The sequence below is a fragment of the Salarias fasciatus genome, unplaced genomic scaffold, assembly GCF_902148845.1.
Source record: "Salarias fasciatus unplaced genomic scaffold, fSalaFa1.1, whole genome shotgun sequence".
NCBI classification, from domain to species: domain Eukaryota; kingdom Metazoa; phylum Chordata; class Actinopteri; order Blenniiformes; family Blenniidae; genus Salarias; species Salarias fasciatus.
This window is the reverse complement of record NW_021941373.1, coordinates 2,370,829-2,391,407: the sequence shown is the minus strand read 5'-3', so window position 1 is coordinate 2,391,407 and position 20,579 is coordinate 2,370,829. Positions and strand designations below refer to the sequence as shown.

Genomic DNA, 20,579 nt, shown 5'->3' with positions numbered 1-20,579 from the left:
TTAAAAGCCAGAGAATAAAAGTGGGCCTTAAGACGAGACTTAAAACAGTCCACAGTGGGGGCCGTTCGGACTTTGAGAGGCAAAGCGTTCCAGAGTTTAGGACCAACCACAGAGAAGGCCCTGTCCCCTCTGGATTTAAGTCTCGTCTTTGACAACACGAGCTGGGACTGGCTGGAGTGTAAATTTGGAGGCAGTCGGTGATGTATTGAGGGGCCAGTCCATTCAAAGCTTTAAAAACAAACAAAAGATCTTAAAATCAATTCTAAGATTAACAGGGAGCCAGTGCAAAGAAGTTAAAATTGGAGTGATATGTTCGCGCTTTCTGGCCCCTGTTAAAGGTTGTGCCGCAGAGTCCTGGACTAACTGCAATCGCTAGAGTGTATTTTTGCTTATGCCTGTGTAAAGCGCGTTGCAGTAGTCCAGACGAGAAGAAATAAAAGCATGCACGACTTGTTCAAGAAGATTAAAAAAGATTTTACCTTAGATAAAAGATGAAGGTGATAAAAACTCGATTTCAAAACCGCATTGAACTGTTTATCAAGTTTAAAATCACTGTCTATGGTGATGCCAAGGCTGGTGACTTTGGAACTCAAATAATTTTGGAGAGGTCCCAAGTTAATGAGGGAATTACCAAACAAAATGACTTCAGTTTTTCCCTCGTTCAGTTTAAAAAACTTTGGGCTAACCAAGCCTGGATGTCACCAAGACAGTCAAGGAGAGGTGTCAGGGGGCAGTGGTTGGTTTTGGTGATGGGCATATAACTTTGGCGGTCATTGGCGTAAAAATGGCAGCCCATGCCATTGTTACTGAAGATCCCCCTGACTGGGAGGAGGTACAGGGCAAAAAGAATTGGGCCCAAAATAGAACCCTGGGGGACTCCACAGTGCAGAGGAGCAGATGAGGAGCTGGAGTCCTCCGGCCTCACAAAGACGTACCTCCGTCTCAGGTAAAATTCAAACCACTTTAAAGCAGTCCCCCTGACACCCACACAGTTTTCCAAGCAAGATAAAAGCAGAAACAAAGCAGAAACAGGAGAACCTCAGCAAAAAAGTAAACATTCAGAGGAAACAACAGAACCTCACATGAAACAGGAGAAGCTCAGAAGAAACAAGAGTACCTCAGGGGAAACCCTAGAAGCTAAGAAGAAACAGTAGAACCACAAAAGAAACAGTAGAAAATTCAGAGTAAATAGCAGAAGCTCAGAGGAAACAAAAGAACCTAGGCAGAAACAGCAGAAACTCAGTTCAACTCCAGCAGTTGTGGTATTTCTATCCTCAGATCTTTTTGGATTTGAGTTTGTTTTTTTTTTTCCCTAACAACATGATTTTGTTGGAGACCAATCAGCTGATCTCTGGTTTGAGGAACAAACTGAAGCAGCAGAGAAGGAGCAGAAAATAATTCACTGTAAAACCATGAAGAAAACATAGTTTTTTGGTGTGTGTGTGTTTTTTTTTTTTAATTAAGTCAGTAAAACATACCTGAGCAGGTGAGTTTCAGGGTGTGAGAGGAGCTCCATGACTCCAGACAGTTCCATGGATCAGATGGAGATTGAAAACATCCTGGGTGGATAAACCACATAAATTGCTCTGAAACATCTGTTGTTTCGAAAGAAACAGCAGAGTCACATTTCAGCTGTTCACAGATGAGAGCTGCTGTCTTCATGGTGAAGCCATCATTCTCCACAGGTCTCTGTTCACCAAGATATTTCAGCTCCAGACTTCCTGCACAGCGACTGGCTCCTCCCACCAACCTGAACTCATCACCCCCTGAACCCAGAGCAGAGAGAGAAGAGAGAGAGGATGGAGTGAGTGTGAAGAGAAGAGCAGTGGAAGCTGCAGCTCCTCTTCTACCTGAGCAGGTGAGTTCAGCAGCTTTACCAGGTGAGCAGCTGCTTCTAGCTGAGCCTGAGCTTCTACAGTCCAGCAGAGCAGACTCATGGCCTCCACACTGGAACTCTGGGCTCCACCTGGGAGTCTGCACGTCTCCATAGAGCGCCCCCTGCAGGACTGAAGGAGCCCCGCAGCCCAGCTCCCGACACACCACCTGTGCATCCTGCAGGTCCAGGTCTGCTTCACACACTGAGGGCCAGGTCTGGTCAAACGGGTTAGTCTTCACCTGCAGTCTGCCTGAACAGCGACTGGATCCATTCAGCAGCCGCACCGAGTCTGAACACAGGACAGGAGGTCATTGCACCAGCAACGTCAAACAGAAACACTGCAGTGACAACCAGAAACACTGTACCTACACTCTCAAACAAAAGAGAGAAGACAGGATAATAATACATAAAAAAATAATAAAATACAAATATAATAAAATAAAATATAATAAAATATAAAAATATTTTCACCGCAGTTTTTCCCTTTGACAGTGAAAGTGATGACAACTGAGATGGAAACAGTATTTTCTAGGGCTGGGAAAAAAGTTTGATTTTCATATATATCAGGATTTTTTTGTGGTGATATTAAATATCTATCCTTTTCTCCAGAATCAATTTTTCAATGTTTTAGCGTGCGGCAACGGCATTACGTCATATCCGTTTCAAGGAAAACAACAAAGGTGAGCCGAGAGAAGCCGAGTTCAAGTCCAGCCACAAGTAGAAAATGGTGGACACTCTACTCGAGCTAAAGCCTACACCCTCTCATTTTAAATCCAATTATGGACACATTTTGAGTTTTGCTTGCTTCCAGGAAGAACGGATCTCGATATGACCATAGCTGTTTGCAAACTCTGCCACAGACAAGTGTCGTATTGTGGTAACACGACTAACGTCAGCAGTCATCTCGCCCGTCACCACCCGGAGATAAACACAGAGCGGCAAAACTACTGGCAGCCATGAACCAGCGGACCCTAGACGGGACACTGAATAAACTCCCAAGCGGTTCAGACAAAGCAAAGAGAATCACAACATCCATAGCGCATTTTACCTGCAAAGACCTCCGCTCTTACAGCACAGTGGAAAATACGGGTTTCAAGAACATGCTGTACAACTTGGAGCTGCGGTGCGTTATACCGTCACGGAAGTTTTTTGCGGAGACAGCCATTCCTCAAATCTACAGTGAGGTGATGTCAGAAGTGAAAGCAAAACTGAGCAGAGCTGAACGAGTTGCTCTCAGCTGTGATGCATGGACCTCCTGTGCTACTGAGTCCTTCGTCACCATCACAGCCCAGGACATCGCTGAAGACTGGTCATTATGCTCCCACGTTCTCCACAAGTCTCACAGCGGGGTAAATATTGCTGAACTGCTCCACAACGTCGCTAACGAGTGGAGCATCTTGGAGAAAGATGCTGCTTTGGTCACCGATAACGCAGCTGACACGGTTGTTGCTGCACAGTTAGCCGGCTTTCTTCACATCAAGTGCTCCGCACACACCCTGACCCTGGCCTCGCAGTGTGTGCTTAAACTGCCTGCTGTAGCGAGACTGCTCAGGTGAGTACAGCGTATGACCATGTTTTTCCACAGAAGCGCCACGGCATAACATGTTTTGGAGCAAAAACAAAAGATACTGGAGCTTCCAGCCCACAGACTGATCATGGACATTCCAACAAGATGGAACAGTTCGTTTGACATGGTTGAGCGTTTCCTTGAGCAGCAGCCAGCAGCCACAGCTGCACTCCTCGCATCGGAGGTGAGAAAGCGGGAGAAAGAGATCAACACACCTTCACTGAGTCAGACATATCAAATGCAGAGGAGTTTATCCAGGTGATGAGGCCCCTCAAGGTGGTTACAATTCTACAATTTCATTTAGCAGATGCTTTTGTCCAAAGCAACGTACAACACAAGCAAGAATACAGACATAAGAAAGAAAGAAACCTTTAGTAAATGCTTCAATTGCTTCAAGTGCGATTGGTCAAGGGAGTTGCCATCAAGTTGCAGAAGAGGAGCCACTACCCCCCTTTTTTTGTGTGTGTGTGTCAACTTAGTCAGTGGTACATGAGTGCTGGGTTTTAGAACACCTGACCTATTCTTCCCCAAACATGGGGTTGGATTAAGTTCCTAGGTGTTCTCTGAACAATTGAGTCTTCAAGTGTCTCTTGAAAGTAGAAAGAGACTCGGTGGAATGCACAGAGTTAGGTAGTTCGTTCCACCATTTGGGAACAACAGAGGAGAAGAGTCTGGCAAGAGATTTAGAGCTGTGCTGGGCTGGAAGCACCAGACGTCTCTCACATGCAGAGCGAAGAGGGCGTGAAGGAGAGCAGACCTGGATCAGGGAGTCCAGGTAGGCCGGAGCCATTGTTGTAAGCGATTTGTAAGCCAGTAGGAGAGATTTGAACTTGATCCTGGCTGCAACTTGGAAGCCAATGAAGGGAGATGAACAGAGGAGTAACATGAGCTCTTTTGGGCTGGTTGAAGACCAGACGTGCTGCTGCATTCTGGATCATCTGTAGAGGTTGGACTGTACATACAGGGAGACCCGCCAGAAGAGAGTTGCAGTAGTCAATGCGTGATATCACGAGAGCCTGAACCAGAAGCTGTGTGGCCTGTTGGGTCAGGAAGGGTCTGATCTTCCTGATGTTGTAGAGGGCACAACGACAAGAACGAGAAACTGAGGCCACATGAACCTTAAAGGTCAGCTGGTCATCAATCATGACACCCAGGTTTCTGGTTGAGTTAGTGGGCACAAGTAGGCTCGAGTGAAGTTGGACACTGATCTGAGGCTGGACAGATGGACAAGCTGGAAAGACCATGAGTTCAGTCTTAGACAGATTTAGCTGAAGTTCCTTCATCCAGGTGGAGATATCAGCCAGACATGCTGATATCCGAGCTGAGACTGTCATGTCGTCAGGTGGAAAAGAGAGGAAGAGCTGAGTGTCGTCAGCATAACAGCGGTAGGAGAAGCCATGGGAGCGAATCACTGCACCAAGTGAAGTGGTGTACAGAGAGAAGAGTAAGGGGCCAAGCACCGACCCCTGAGGGACCCCTGTTGATAGGCCATGTGACCTTGACACCTCCCCTCGCCATGACACTCTGAAGGATCTGCCTGTGAGGTAGGACTTGAACCACAACAGGACGGAACCTGAGATGCCAAGGTCAGAGAGTGAGGAGAGGAGGATTTGATGGTTCACGGTGTCAAAGGCAGCAGACAAGTCCTGCAGCAGTCGGACAGAGGACTGACCAGCAGCTCTTGCCAGCCGCAGAGATTCTGTGACTGAAAGGAGTGCAGTCTCGGTGGAGTGGTCGCATCTGAAGCCTGACTGAAAAGGGTCAAGTAGGTTGTTGTTCCGCAGGTGTTCAGAGACTTGGTTAAATACTGAGCGCTCCAGTATTTTCGACAGGAATGGTAGAAGTGAAATTGGCCTGTAGTTTTCAACCTGGGCTGGGTTGAGATGAGGCTTTTTTAGTAGTGGGGTGACGCGGGCTTGTTTAAAAGTAACAGGAAAAATGCCGGTTTCCAGGGAGGAATTGACAATGTGCGTGACTGCAGGTTTGATTATGGGCAAGATGGTCTGCAGAATGCTGGTGGGTATTGGATCGAGAGGACATGTTGTCGGTCTTGAGCTCAGAAGAAGTCTGGAGACCTCATTCTCACTCAGAGGAGCAAAAGAGTAGAGAGAAGGCGCAGTAGTGGGTTTGAGCTGACTGGGCTGGTCAGGCTCAGAGAACTGGTTGCTGATTGCAGCCACCTTTTCAGTGAAAAAGGAGGCGAACATATCAGGAGTAAGCTCAGTGGACGGCTGAGCAGCTGGAGGAGAAAGCAGGGAGTTGAACGCCATAAACATTTTTCTGGAATCAGAAGCTGCACAGATCTTGTTCTGCTACACGCATGATGTCAGATGAGGCTCATCCAACCCTTTCCATCATAGCCCCGCTACACGCACAGCTCCTCCAAGCTACACGTGAAACTCTCGGAGATTCTCCGTTTGTCAGAAAACTGAAGGAGGCCATTCACCAAGACCTTTTGAAAAGGTACACGTCAGATGTGGAGAACACAACTCTCAACCTCGCTGCAGTTCTTGACCCATGTTTTAAAGGGGATACAGTCAGGTCGGCACCAATCCAAGTCGGCCCTGGCCAACTCGGCACCGACCCTGGGATACAGTCAAGTTGGCATCAAGCCAAGTCAGCCTCGTGGGGGGGGGGGGCTCTCAAGTGGCCGACTTGGTCGGTGCCGACTTGACTGTAAGCTTCTTACCAACTCGGCCAAAAGCCTCTTTTCTTTAATCATAATGCCGGCTGCAGCGCAACGATTTGTACAGTTGTAATTATAATGCAGGCGACTCGTTTGATCAAACGCTGCCTGGTCACATGATCTGGTCACATGATCAGACATCCGCTCGCGCTGCGCGCTCGTAGCTAAGCTACTCGGTTCAAACAAGACGTCAAACATGAAGCTCCAGGTCCATTATCCACCTCTAACCTGTCAGTCACCATAATCACACAGTTTGTCCTCCAGTACCCCGCCTGCTACATGAAGAGAAGTGGCGCAGCCGGCACGAAAAAAACTGCAAATCGTCATGACGGCTGCAGCTGGCATCATTGTACTACAATTCCCAGAATGCCTTGGGGACCGGTCACATGACCAGACAGTCGCTAAGCGCTGCGCGCACGTAACTGCACTCTCGTAGCTAAGCTACTCGGTTCAAATAGATCATCAAAAAACTGTGCAAATCATCGCGCCGCAGTCGGCATTATGATTAAAAAAAAGAGGCTTTTGGCCGAGTTGGTAAGAAACTTACAGTCAAGTCGGCACCAACCAATTCGGCCACTTGAGAACCCCCCTGTGAGGCCGACTTGGCTCGATGCCGACTTGACTTGATGCCGACTTGACGGTGTCCCGGGGGCGGTGCCGAGTTGGCCAGGGCCGACTTGGATTGTAGTGGAGCAAATAACTGTAAAAATACTTCAAATAGTGATACAAGCAACAGATTCGGCACAAATGCTCAGTAGAACCTATTTTTTCAGAAAAGGACGTTAACCATGCAGAAATTCAACATGGTGACCATTTTTCAAGATGGCCACCATCCACGATTAAGATTTGTTGCATAATGGTCTAAATTCACTCAAATATGCACAAATGTTTGACATACAACCCACTGATTGGGGATATACATTGCAGTGTACATTGTCATTTCTTCAGAGAATCCGTAGAATCCATATATGGGTAAAATTCACGATGGCATCTAAGATGGCCACCGCAAAATCTGAAATATCCAATATTTCAGCAACATTATTAGAATATTTGGAAACATTATTTTTGCCTGTTTTTTTATGTTCAAAGTATTCAACAAAAATGCTTATTAAACTGCCATCATATAAAAGACTACCACAAGGAAAGTGTTAAAATGAAAGAAGCCCACTCCATTCTATCACTCAGTTAAATTTGACCCATAGCTCATACTTGATCTACAGTTCACATTTGCAAGTACAAAGTGCTGTGCAGGACTGCACAGTGGTGCGGTGGTTAGCGCTCTTGCCTCACAGCAAGAAGGTCAATTACCGGCCGGGGCTCGGGGCATTTCTGTGTGGAGTTTGCATGTTCTCCCCGTGTGTGCGTGGGTTTACTCCGGCTTCCTCCCACGGTCCAAAAACATGCATGTCAGGTTAATTGATCACTCTAATACCCCTTTCCCACTGGCCAAAAAACCCGTTTAAATCCGCTAAGTCATGGCAGTGGGAAAAGGTTTGACCCGGGATTTCGACTCGGGTTGTTCACCCTGCAATCGACCCGGTAAATTTCCGGGTCAGCTTTCTACCGGCTTTTAGTGGGAGGGACACATCCGAGAACTTACATGATGACGTCGACGCAGCGCGGCTAAGTTAGCGCGCTAGTTGTTGTTTCTGGACACAGCGTGAGATTTCCTTCATCAACAAGACCCAGCAATCGCAAGATAGCAAGACCAGAGAGCTTCCCCTGATCTGTGGGGAAGAGGAGATTCATCTACAGGTAACAGGGACTGTTTTCCGCTGCACTGTTTACTTTCGTTTTGCTCCGTCGTGCTGATGATGTCATCAACGTGGGACACCATCAGTGCGGGAAAACGCAGTGACACGGCTCACCAGCAGGAGGTGAGACGCGGGTGTGCAGGCAGTGGGAAAGGCGTCTAAAAAGGCGATAGTTAGCGGGTCGCAGACACGGGTCGACCCGCTAGTTGCAGTGGGAAGGGGGTATAAATTGCCCCGAGGTGTGAGTGTGAGCGTGAATGGTTGTTTCTCTATCTGTGTCAGCCCTGTGACAGACTGGCAACCTGTCCAGGGTGAACCTGCCCTCGCCCGCAGAAGCTGGGATTGGCTCCAGCCACCCGCGACCCTGAAAAGGAGCAACGATTTAGAAAATGGATGGATGGGGGAGTCACGTGATGCGGAAAGAGTAGGATCGTCTGAACAGAGCTCCCGGGCCCAATGCAACTTTGAACATTTCAGAGGTAGATTAATGCTGTCAAACCAGCGCAAACAGGAGAGTAATGTCACTGCGGGAACTCTGGGTGAAAACACCGGATAACAAACGCACTCTACGACCGAAAACAAGAAAAACTCAGCCGCAGCCAGAAGCCCCTGACTCCGATAAAATGGCGGAAGGTGAGGAAATTGACAGCCTGGTGGCGAAGATAAGTGAAGGTGTGTTCGCTAAACTGAGCTCCGTTCTGGACGCTAAACTTGACCAAATAGCCAAGTCGGTAAGCTCTGTGTGCGAGAACGTGAAAGTTCTGGAGAAAAGAGTGGAGGACGCGGAACAAAGAATCTCCGACACGGAAGATACAGCGTCTCAACTGCTAGCTAAACTTGAACACACTGAGGCATGCCTGAAAGAGACCATCCAGAGGCTGGAAGACCAAGAAAACAGGTCCAGACGTAATAACATAAAATCGTCAACCTGCCAGAGCGTACAGAGGGCGACAACGCCAAAGAATTCTTCGAGACATGGATGCCAAAGATTCTGAATCTTAAAGTAAAAAACGACCGGATCAAGATGGACAGATGTCACCGCAGCCCGGCGCAGCTCAGGACAGGATCAGAGAGACCTAGGATTGTTTACATCCGTCTCCATAACTACATGGATAAACAGCTGATCATGCAGAGCGCGCGGAATATGGGGGAGATCTCCGCCTCCGGGAATCGCATACACTTCTTTGAGGACTTTTCACCTATGGTGGAAAAAAAGCGATGAGAATTCCTGGAAACAAAGAAGGCACTTCGGGCTCTGGGGATTTCCTACAGGATGTTGTTTCCTGCTGTGCTGCGCGTCACACATGACAACAAGGTCCAGCTCTTCAAAACGGCGGCAGAGGCACAGAGGTATGTTCAGGAGATGCGCAAAGACCACGCATAATGGATACATGCAAGTGCTGGAGCACGCATGCAGTTTGGTTTGTGTGCTCAGTTTATGAGTACAGCGGAAAGGACATTTATGGACATGAGTACAGCAACGTTATGTATATTTGTTGTTCAAGTTGGTGACATGTTTGATATTGAGGAAATGCTGAAGACATTGGCCTGATTATTAGAGGCTATGCCCTATGTTTCGGGGACATATACCCCCTTTGAAAAGAGTTATTATTATCTATTGCATGTAAGATGTACAATTTCTTTTTTCTTTTTTTCTTCTCGTGGGGGCAAGTACAGTTGAAGCATATTATCTCTGAAGGTATTTTTCCAGACGGTCTGGGAAACTCTAGTTCATCCTACTGATTTTAGCGTTGGAGTTTAAGAAGGAGGAAAAATGTTACGAAGTATGTGGTTTCACATGAGCCCCATAAGTAAGTTTGGGTTAAAGCAGGTATGTGTAAGTTTAAGTTTTTTGTTGTCTCTGTTAAGGGTATTTCAGTTTTGTTATTTGCACCCCATCACCATCAAAAAACATTCATCTGAACTGGACATGATCATGGGACAGAGGAGAAAAATGATATGTCAAGTATGAATAACATTAAATTCTGCACTTTTAATGTGAAAGGGATCCATCACCCCATAAAGCGCAAAAAGATCCTAAGCTTTCTCAAGAAAGAAAAGATACAGATAGCTTTTTTACAAGAAACGCATTTAGTCGACAAAGAGCATATAAAACTTAAGCGGGATTGGGTGGGCCAGGTTTACTTCTCATCATTCTCCTCTAATAGCAGAGGAGTTACTATTCTGATACACAAGGCTACCCCATTTGTACTTAAAGCATGCAAGAAGGACCCGGATGGCAGATATATTATTGTTCACGGTACAGTTTATGGTGTGGAGATTACTATGATGAATATATATGCCCCGAGTCCACCATCCTCTTCATTTTGGACTAAAGTAGGAACAGACCTGGAGGAGTACAAATGTCCCTTGACACTGTTGGGTGGTGATTTTAATTGTGGTCTGGATCACAAATTAGATAGGACTTCAACAGATGCACATAGAAAAGTCAGTATGGCTACCTCACTTGTTAAAATGTTAGATGATGTCAATCTGATAGATATCTGGAGAACATTAAATCCATCAGCCAGAGACTATACATTTTACTCGAATCCACACAACTCCTACTCTCGAATTGATTACTTTTTCATACCACCACAGATCACAGGACAAGTAAATACATGCAACATAGGATCCATTCATATTAGTGACCACGCCCCAGTTTATTTAGAAATTAACATATGTGAAGCTACAGCTAACACACGGAGGTGGCGATTTCCATCATACATTCTTAATGACAAAGATTTTAAAAAGAAAATGGAGGCAGAGCTAGACTTATTTTTTGACATAAATGACAATAGTGAAACAAATCCTGAGTATCTCTGGGAATCTGCTAAAGCTTTAATTAGAGGATTTACCATATCGTATATGTCACATCGAAAAAGAACTTTGATGATGAAGCAAAATAAATTGGAAAAAGACTTAAAGGAGGCAGAGCTAGCTCATAAATCCAACCCAATTAAGACAAATTTTATTAAAACACAGGCGATAAGAGCAGAACTAAACTCAGTTCTTAATGAGAAAGCTTCCACGTTCTTATTTTATCAAAAACAACGATTGTACGAATATGGGAACAAACCAAGTAAGTATTTGGCACGACTGCTCAACCAGAAACAAACTCATAACACTATAGCAGGGATTAGAGATTTGGAAGGAAAAAGACATTTTGATAGGAAAAACATTAGCTCTGTCTTTGTATCATTCTATAAATCACTATACAAATCTGAAAATAAAAGCACCAGAGAAGAAATTGATATTTTTTTTTCCAAAATTAAATTACCCACTTTAACAGAAGAACAGCAAAAGTCTTTGGGGAAACCAATTGAGGAGAAAGAAATTTTAAAGGCAATCACTCTAATGCACAGTGGAAAGGCTCCGGGCCCAGATGGGTTCCCTGTGGAATGGTTTAAGGCCTTCAAGGACAGGCTTATTCCCCATCTAGGCAGGACCTACAACTATAGTTTTAACACTGCTCACCATTTGCCAGAATCATTGTCACTGGTCAACATCTGTTTGATTTTGAAGAAGAATAAAGACCCTGAAGACCCGGCGTCTTATAGGCCAGTGTCGCTCATTAATGTCGATGCAAAAGTCCTAGCCAAAGTATTGACCTTGAGGCTTGAACCATTGATATCACTATTAGTAAAACCTGATCAAACAGGATTTATTAAAGGAAGGAATTCTTTTAATAATATCAGGAGACTCCTGAATGTAATACAGCTAGCCCATGAAAAAGCAATGAAGGGTTTGGTGGTGTCTCTCGATTCATTAAAAGCATTTGACAGAGTAGAATGGTCATTCCTCTTCTACACTATGGAAAAATTCAAAATTGGCACGGGGTTCATTGATTGGGTAAAATTGTTATATCTATCCCCTAAAGCAGCTGTTATCACTAACCTCTACTGCTCAAATTCTTTCTCACTGGAGCGTGGAACCCGCCAAGGATGCCCCTTGAGTCCCTTCTTGTTTGCACTGGCTATTGAGCCATTGGCAGAGCTTATTAGAACTTCCTCAGAGATTAAGGGATTTAATATAGAAGGCACAGAACATAAAATATCGCTTTATGCAGATGACGTACTTCTGTATCTAGTTGAGATTGACACCACTATCCCACATGTACTGGAATGTCTAAAGCAATTTGGATATGTATCAGGTTTTAAAGTGAACTTATCAAAAACGGAAGCTATGCCTATTGGTGCTATGGCAGGATCTGCACCACCTAGTGGCTTCCCTTTCTATTGGTCACCCAAGGAGATTACTTATTTAGAAATAAAAGTTAGTCCTTCCCTCAAAAAACTGATCAAATTAAACCTACGACCAATTGTAACACGTATCAAGGATGATTTGGATAGATGGAGAAGTTTACCAGTTTCTTGGTTGGGCAGGATCAGTGTGCTGAAAATGAATATATTACCTCGGTTGATGTACCCGCTGCAAATGTTGCCAAATTCCATCCCTAATAGCTGGTTTGCAAATCTGGATAAAATGTTTACACAATTTATTTGGCAGGGAAAAAAGGCAAGAATGAAAATTAGCAAACTTCAGAGAGCTAGGGATCAAGGGGGGCTGGGAGTCCCTAATGTACGGCTTTATTACTGGGCTGCACAAATGCACTATATATATGAATGGGTGAATCCGGAACCTACAAATACATGGATTGACATGGAGTCTTGGAACTGTGGCCTCCTAACACTAAAAAACTGCCCTTTTATAACCTACAAGAAAGTAAAATTGGAGGTTCAAAACAATTTCATTGTCAGAAACACACTGAACACATGGAACAAGATGATGAGCTGTTTTGGATTTAAAAATCATTTTCTCTTCTGGCCCCGATATGGAAGAACCCAGATTTTGTTCCATCATGTCATGATGCTGTATACAAATTTTGGCATGAAAAGGGCTTGGACCGGCTTGTCAAACTCTATGAGGGAGGTGCAGTGGAGTCATTTGAAGCCCTGAAAAGCAAATATTCTTTACTACAGTCTCACTTCTTCCGCTATTTACAAATAAGACACTATATACCTAAAAACAGACATGCTCAAAATACATTTTTGGAAGACCTTCTTATACAACCCATATCAAAAAGATTTATTTCTCAGATTTACAAAACCTTTGGCTTAAATTTTAATCATTCTACTGACAATATTAGAAAGCAGTGGCAGAACGATATAGGGGAACAAATAGAAGAGAAGGTGTGGACTTCAATTATAAAAAACACTCATAGGATTCTGAGCTGTAATACAGACAGAGAGACACAGTTCAAAATATTACACAGACTCCATTGTACACCACTGCTGAGGAGCAGATTTGGACTTGGCTCTCCAAACTGTATTAAATGTTGTTCAGAAATTGGTACATACACACACATGGTTTGGAAATGCTGTAAAATACAAAATTTCTGGTCTGAAGTGAAGGAAGAAGTTGCTACTTTGTTGGGATATGGCTTGGAACTCACCCCATCTAAGTGTATTCTGGCAGCAAAAGTGGACAATGCTCGGGACAAACATAATGCTAAACTGACTGAAATTCTCTTGTATGTAGCAAGAAAGACAATCCTTAAACTCTGGGTATCAAAGGACAGCCCTACAGTGGAGGATTGGTACAAGGAGGTTCTGAGAATACTCCCTCTGGAAAAGCTGACTAACACGCTTCATGACAACTTTGAAGGATTTGTTAAGATATGGCGACCCATTCTGGACAATGTGGCCATCGTGGACATGTCTTGGACTGGACCCTGTTCTGATGGGTCATTGATGTTCCGGTCAGTTTGAGACGTACTGAGGCTGGCGGTGTAGAGGGGTGAACTGTTGGAGTTTTTGTTTGTGCTTTTATTTATTTTATTATTTTATTATTATTTTTATATTTATTTGTTTTCTGTCTGATGCCTGCTGTGTGTTCTTATGTGTTCAGTTGTGGAAGACAAAAAAAAAAAAAGTGTGAGGTGGGATTCTATTTTGTATTGTTTCAGTCCACAAACCTCAATAAAGAGAATTAAAAAAAAAAAAAAAAAAAGAAAATGGATGGATGGATGGAAGCGCTGTGCATTTAAGTCCCAGTCTGTAACACTTGCATCTGCCACGGCAGCCTGCTTTGCAACCACACTTGGTTCACAGCTCTTGGCTATGGGGGTGTTGGCTGTCCAGAAGACCTGCCAGTGTTCACCTGACTTCTGCCATCCCCAGTCAGCAGGGCTCTCTTCAGGCTGACTGGGTTGCCTGGCCCCACACACAACCAGCCTGGTAGGCAGCACACTTGGCATGTTGGAGAAGAGCAGCTTTGGTTGGTGGGATTCCCTCATAGGGTCACTGTTTCCTGGCAAATAATTCCAGTCTTGCCTCAACCACAGTGGAAGCAGTGCTGGATCTGTCCTACGTAAGTATGACAAATCTCTCCAGGATGTCCATGTCACTCTGTTCCACCGTGGGAGGGTACTGGTTAAGTTTGGTGTTATGTTATAATGTTATATCTGTTGATGCATCACATCATTTTGATAATAAGAATGAGAGTCTTCATTTACAGGCCGACAGGAAGAGAGAACATTTCAAAAGCAAAGGCATGCATGCATAAAGCAAAATGCATACATTTTGTGACTTAAAGGGCAACTCCGGTTTTTTGACACCTGGACCTTATTTATAGGTGTGTGCATGCTCATATACCCAACCGATTTAGCCGCACTTTGCGGGGGCCACAGCAAGGGAGCTTCAGCGCAGACATAAATCTCTGCAAAATCGCTAATTTCGGCTAAATTTCTTCATCCATCGTCAGTGTTATCATAAAGTCAGCTCGTCTTCCGTCTTTAGGTGGATCAGCTGACAGTTTTCGCTAACTTAGCCACAATTAGCTCGGATGGGAACGTTGGAGCTCCTCTCCCCAGCAGAGAGGCACTCTGAGTCGGCCTTGCCTGTCACGGCTCCCGGGCATCTGACTCGCAGGGAGGCTGCATAAACTCAGCTCGTCTACCGTGATCAGGTGGGTCAGCTGAACCACCTGATAATGGTCGGATGGCCAGGGGCGGCCGGTGCGTGGGTCCGATCGCCCGCCTGCCGAGCTGGGCCGCTGGGTCGGGGAAACCGACCTCGGCTGGATTGGAGCCCACCAGAGCCTCCCGCTGATCGGAGAGGCTGCAGCAGCCATGCCGGGGCCGCGTGCTGCGCTCTTCGCCCGGCTTGGAGACCTCCAGAGACTCGGTGAGGAGAGACTTCCAGGAGCGCCCCGCAGCCCGCCCGCACTGCGCCTCCGCTGGGCACCAGAGCTCCGCAGCCTCCCGGCGAGTCAGACGCCCGGGCGCCATGAAAGGCGAGGCCGACTCAGAGTGCCTCTCTGCTGGGGAGAGGAGCTCCAACGTTCCCATCCGAGCTAATTGTGGCTAAGTTAGCGAAAACTGTCAGCTGACCCACCTGAAGATGGTAGACGAGCTGACTATATGATAACACTGGCGATGGATGAAGAAATATAGCTGAAATGAGCAATTTTGCTGAGATTTATGTCCCGCGCAGAAGCTCCCTTGCTGTGGCCCCTGCTAAGTGCGGCTAAATTGGTTGGATCTAAATAACTCCTGAAGGACTCCGAGCTGCATGATGTTTGTCTGAGTGAGTATATGAGCATGCACACAGCTAGAAAGAAGGTCCAGGTGTCAAAAAACCGGAGTTGCTCTTCAACCATATTGTTTTTTTGTGTGGCTAATGCCCTTTTTGCAAAATGAGGACTATGAAGAATATGTGTGCCAAATCTGTTGCTTGTATCATCAATTGAAGTATTTCAATGATGTATTGCAATTATCCGCTGCACTATTGGTGCCTTTCCTGCCCGACGAGGAGAAGCAAGAGACACGAGCAACATTGGTCGCTGAAGCTGCAGCCACAGTGGAGCAGTGTTGCCAGGTAAATACATTTCCACATTACGGACCTAACTTTACTGTAGTTCGTTATGTTGTACTTGAGGTGAGTGTGTGTCAGAGATTGTGTTACTGCGAGTGTAAGGGAGGGATTGTGTGTGTTAGTGTGAGAGGAATTTTGTGTTTGGGAGGGAGTGTGTGTGTGTGTGTGTGTGTGTGTGTGTGTGTGTGTGTGTGTGTGTGTGTGTGTGTGTGGGGGGGGGGGGGGGGGCTGCCATCACCTCCCGTCGCGTTGCTCGCATACAGCTGGAACTAGATGCCCCCCTTCCCCCCGACCTAATTCCTTAATTTAATGAGGGCCCGGTTCTGTGCCGGTTTCCGTTGAGTTGGGACGAAGGTTATTGCTGATATAGGACTTTTGTTTTCTAATGCAGTGTAGGCATTGTTAAATGCATCCATTGCGTGTTGGAGATCTTCTTCTGTGTGGGCAACAATGGCGTTATCGTCTGCGTACTGTTCGCACACTGATGTGACAGAAGTCTTGGTTTTGGCTTTAAGTCGACGCAGGTTGAAGATGTCACCAAACCTATACCTGAGTCTTACTCACGCATGCTCTCCATGGCCAAGTGTAAGACTGCAGTAAGAAAGATCGAGAACAGGGTAGGTGCCAAGACACATCCTTGTTTGACTCCAGTTTTCACCTCAAAGTTTTGTGTGTATTCACCACCAACCAGTGCAGAAGCTCTCATGCCGTCATGAAGGATACGCACTATGTTGATGATCTTCTCTGGGCACCCCAACTTGCGCAGGACTTTCCATAGAGTTGGTCTGTGAATGGTGTCAAAAGCCTTTGTTAGGTAAATGAATGCCATGTAGAGGTCTCTATGTTGTTCTTGGCATTTTTCTTGGATTTTTCGTGCAGCAAAGATCATATCTACTGTTCCACGGTTTTGCCTAAACCCACACTGCGTCTCTGGTAGACATCCCTCTGTTAGTGAATTCAATCGGTAGCTTACTATCCTAGCTAGTAATTTCCCAGCGATGGAGAGCAGAGAAATCCCCTGATAGTTTCCTCATTCAGCCTTGTTCCCCTTCTTGAAGATGGTAATGATGTTGGCATCTCTGAGATCAGCAGGGAGTGTTTCGCTCTCCCATATCTTTTGGAATAGATCCAGAAGTTTTTGAGTGAGTTCAGCTCCTCCATGTTTGAAGATCTCAGCAGGTATTCCATCAGGGCCAGCCGCCTTCCCTTGCTTGGCCGTCTTAATTGCTTTCCGCATTTCATCTGTGGTTGGTGGTAGAGCCAGACTTTCGTTTGTCTGGATTTGGAGTATTTTATCCAGAACATTTTCATTAACTGGGGTTTGTTGGTTGGGTAGCTCGTAGAAGTGCTTGCCCCATCTGGCTTTGATCTGTTCCTTCTCCTCCCGGATGGTGCCATCTTTTACAGCTATGGGTCGTGCTCCGCTGGAAGAAGGTCCAGATAGCTTCCGAGTGGCAGCAAAGAATTCCTGGGTACAGTTCTTGTCAGCCAGGCTTTGGATCTCGTCCGATTTCCTGACCCACCAGTCGTTCTTCAGTTTCCTGACTTCTCTCTGGACTTTAGATCTGACATCGTGGTATTGACTTCTGTTTGTTTCTGTAGTCAGACTGCCAAACTCTGAAAGCTGAGCGCTTTGCATCCATCAGGGCTTTTATCTCTTCATTGTTGTCATTGAACCAATCTTCGCTGTGTCTTGCCAGCTTGCCTAGCTCGGTGCTGCATATCTTGGTTATGGCCTCTCGAAGTTCATTCGAGTTGTTATCCACAGATTCACAATTAATGCACCTGATCTCCTCTGCAATCTCCTTCTGGAATGTCTCCTTTACTTCACGTTGGTTCAGTTGACTAGTGTTATATCTGATTGATTTTTTTCTTACATGTGTTACAGTGTTTCCTCTGTATGTGGAAGTTCATCAGGGACATGATGAGTCGGTGGTCCGTCCAGCAAGCATTCGGGGGATTCCATAGCATAGCGTGAGTGGGGCATATGTCTACAGCAGCCACTTGTCTTACAATAATCAAGTCTATGAGGTGCCAGTGGCCAGATCTTGGATGTCTCCATGATGTCTTCAGACGGTTTTCTGTCTAAACAATGGTGTTCGTGACGGTCAGATTGTGCTCGGCACATTTTGTCAGAAGCATCTCCACATTACTGTTTGCCTTTCCAGTCCCATCCTTGCCGATAATATTTTTCCATACAAGGTGTTCTTTCCCAACATGGCCGTTGAAGTCTCCCAGCAATACGAGTTTATTTCTCTGAGGGACTTGCGAGAGAAGAACGTCGAGGTCTGAGTAAAATACTTCCTTGTCATGCTGGTCAGCAAGGAGGGTAGGAGCATATGCAGAGATGAGAGTCGCTTTCCTGTTGTTACTTAGGTTCAGCTGTAAGGTCATTAAGCGCTCATTTACGCCAACCGGTAGATGGTCTAGGTTCCTCATTATCACGGTTTTGATGGCAAATCCCACACAATAGATCCTTTTTGATGCAGTAGGTAGACCTTTCCAGAAGAAGGTATATTCTTCTCCGTCTACTGTGAGTTTTCCTTCGTCCTCGAGTTGTGTTTCTTGAAGCGCAGCTATATCAATGTCGAGTCTTGGGAGTTTGCGGGTTATGAAGGCTGTGCATCTCTCCGGTCTGTAGGATTTATCGTTATCCATCATCGTCCTTACATTCCAAGTTGCAATTTTCAGTGGTGTTTTCCTACCGCTTGTTAGGTGAACCTGCTGGACAATAGAGGTAGAGATAGAGGTGGATAGAGGTAAGCAGAGTGGATCCTAAATAGGCCTGCTTAGTCATGGAGACAACTACCGAACAACTTTACTGTCTCCGGTCCTGTGTTGAGCGACTGATAAAACCTCCACCGCCTACGTGCTGGTTTGTGACTAGGAACTTCCAGGCTTCACTTCCTGTTCCCGACGCCAATCCCCAGTCGCTGCAGGGCTTTTTTTGAGTGATGCAAGCAGAAGCTGTGCGTGGTGAAGAGCAGAGTCGCACAAACAGAACTCCATAGTCTTCACCAGGTGTGTATTAGTCCGATGGCAAGGGAACCCTTGAAAACCGGAGGCACACTTAGTTGCAGTGAACAGCCGTTGATCCTGCGGGATTCGTCCGCCTTTCCAATTTCCCAACAGGAGTCCACGTCCTGCTGCGTTTGGGTCAGGGTCGCTTCCTTCAGTCTTTGTCAAAACACTGTCCACAAGGCGGTGGATTGTGTTTGGTAGATGGATATAAGACCCAGTTCGGGTGCATGTATCCTTGTAGACAGGTCTTTTATTGATCCTGTCAGGGTGTCTACCCATCCCCCTCACTGTCCTACAAGGGCAGTGGGATTACCAGTTTAGTCGCCGGTAAGTTGACCATGGAACATGTAGTACTCGTTTATATGTTACCAGTAGCAGGCCTCGAGACAAACCTGACCTGACACACATGTTCATATAAAGCAGTGATCGTCAACTGGCAACCTGCCGAACCGTCCAATCCGGCCCACGACCGGATTCCAATGCACGCACGCACGCAAACCCCCCCGAGAAGTGTGTGATTCAACTTTTCTTTTTGGATCAGGAAATGTATGGAAAGAAAAATTGCAATAATCTATAGTATCGAATTGCAATACTTGCAGAATCGCAATGAATCGGAATCGCAATTTAAATCGAATTGGCACCCAAGTATTGTGATAAAATTGAATCGGGAGAAAAGCATATCATCCCAGCCCTAGTATTTTCTGCGTTCATGCATGTGTATGAGCGCGCGCACGCGCGCGCACACACACACACACACACACACAGACACACAGACACACACACACACACACGTTTATGGGCAATTGAATGATTTTCATTGCTCAGCTGCAGCATCTGGTCCTCTTTTTCTTATATGTATTCTTCACTTCACTGTTGTTGAGTGTATTTTATTTAATTATATTTTTGATGAATGAATCTGTTTTATGAACTCCGCTCAACAGCTGTGTGCCTCAGTCGTAGGTCTATGTGAACAAACTGAAAATAGAAGTCTTGAATTTTTAATGATTGATCAATTCTGATGTTAATGTGAAAAGCTTTATTTCTGAACTCAACATGTTGAGAACATGTAGTTAATGAAACCACATTGGTCTTACCTGAACACGTGAGAATAATGAAAGAGGAAGCATAAGAGGACCTGAAGCAGTTCTTCAAATCTGATGGAGACTTGGAACATTCATATTCAACCCTCCATACAGTTCTGAATGATGACTCAGATGTTGCTTTCAATGAAATAGCAGAGCCACAGCGCAGACGTTCACAGACTGCAGTTGATAACTTCATGTTCCAGTAATCGTCGTCCACTGGTCTCCATTCTCCGAGGTGTTTCAGCTCCACTCCACCTGAACAGCCAGAGCTTCCTCCCACCAACCTGAAGTCATCATCAGCCTCTGAGCAAAGAGCACAAAGTCAGCAAGAACAAAGATTCTCTTTCTGTCTTCATCTCTGAGGACTGTCTTTACCAGCTGGACGGTTTCTGTCTTCCAGATGGACTCCTGTGGGGAAACAGAGTGTTCAGTATTAATCAGGTTTTAGTGATTCTCACTTCTGATCATGCAGCTTGAGTTCAGTGTCAACATTCCAATGAAATATGTTTGATCTGAAGATGAGGTGAAACTAGTGATGGAGAGATGAAGCTTCATGAACCACTGCCTTTATTTTCTGAAGCCACTAGATGGCACTCTTGGTTTTAAGATTGAGGCTGAAGTACTGACAATGAAGTGTGCTTTCAAACGTTTCTTGAACAGATAGCACCATCTAGTGGCTTCAGAAAATAAAGACAGTGCTTCATGAAGTTTCA

General features: G+C 45.5%; 2 long non-coding RNA genes across 2 annotated transcripts in view; both read right to left on the bottom strand.

Moving 5' to 3' along the window:
• LOC115384929 (uncharacterized) overlaps positions 1-1,897 on the bottom strand; it is a 70,417-nt gene extending 68,520 nt beyond the window's left edge. Inside the window, exons 1-2 of the long non-coding RNA XR_003931009.1 lie at positions 1,851-1,897; positions 1,479-1,766 (exon numbers count right to left, since the gene is read on the bottom strand). This is a non-coding gene — a long non-coding RNA (uncharacterized LOC115384929). The remainder of the gene's footprint in view (positions 1-1,478; positions 1,767-1,850) is intronic.
• A 209-nt stretch (positions 1,898-2,106) lies between these two features.
• LOC115384927 (uncharacterized) lies at positions 2,107-20,279 on the bottom strand. Its single transcript, XR_003931007.1, has 3 exons — positions 20,242-20,279; positions 19,876-20,169; positions 2,107-2,165 (listed from the first exon to the last, which is right to left on the bottom strand). It is a non-coding gene; the product is annotated as an uncharacterized LOC115384927 (long non-coding RNA).
• Between the last annotated feature and the right edge of the window lie 300 nt (positions 20,280-20,579).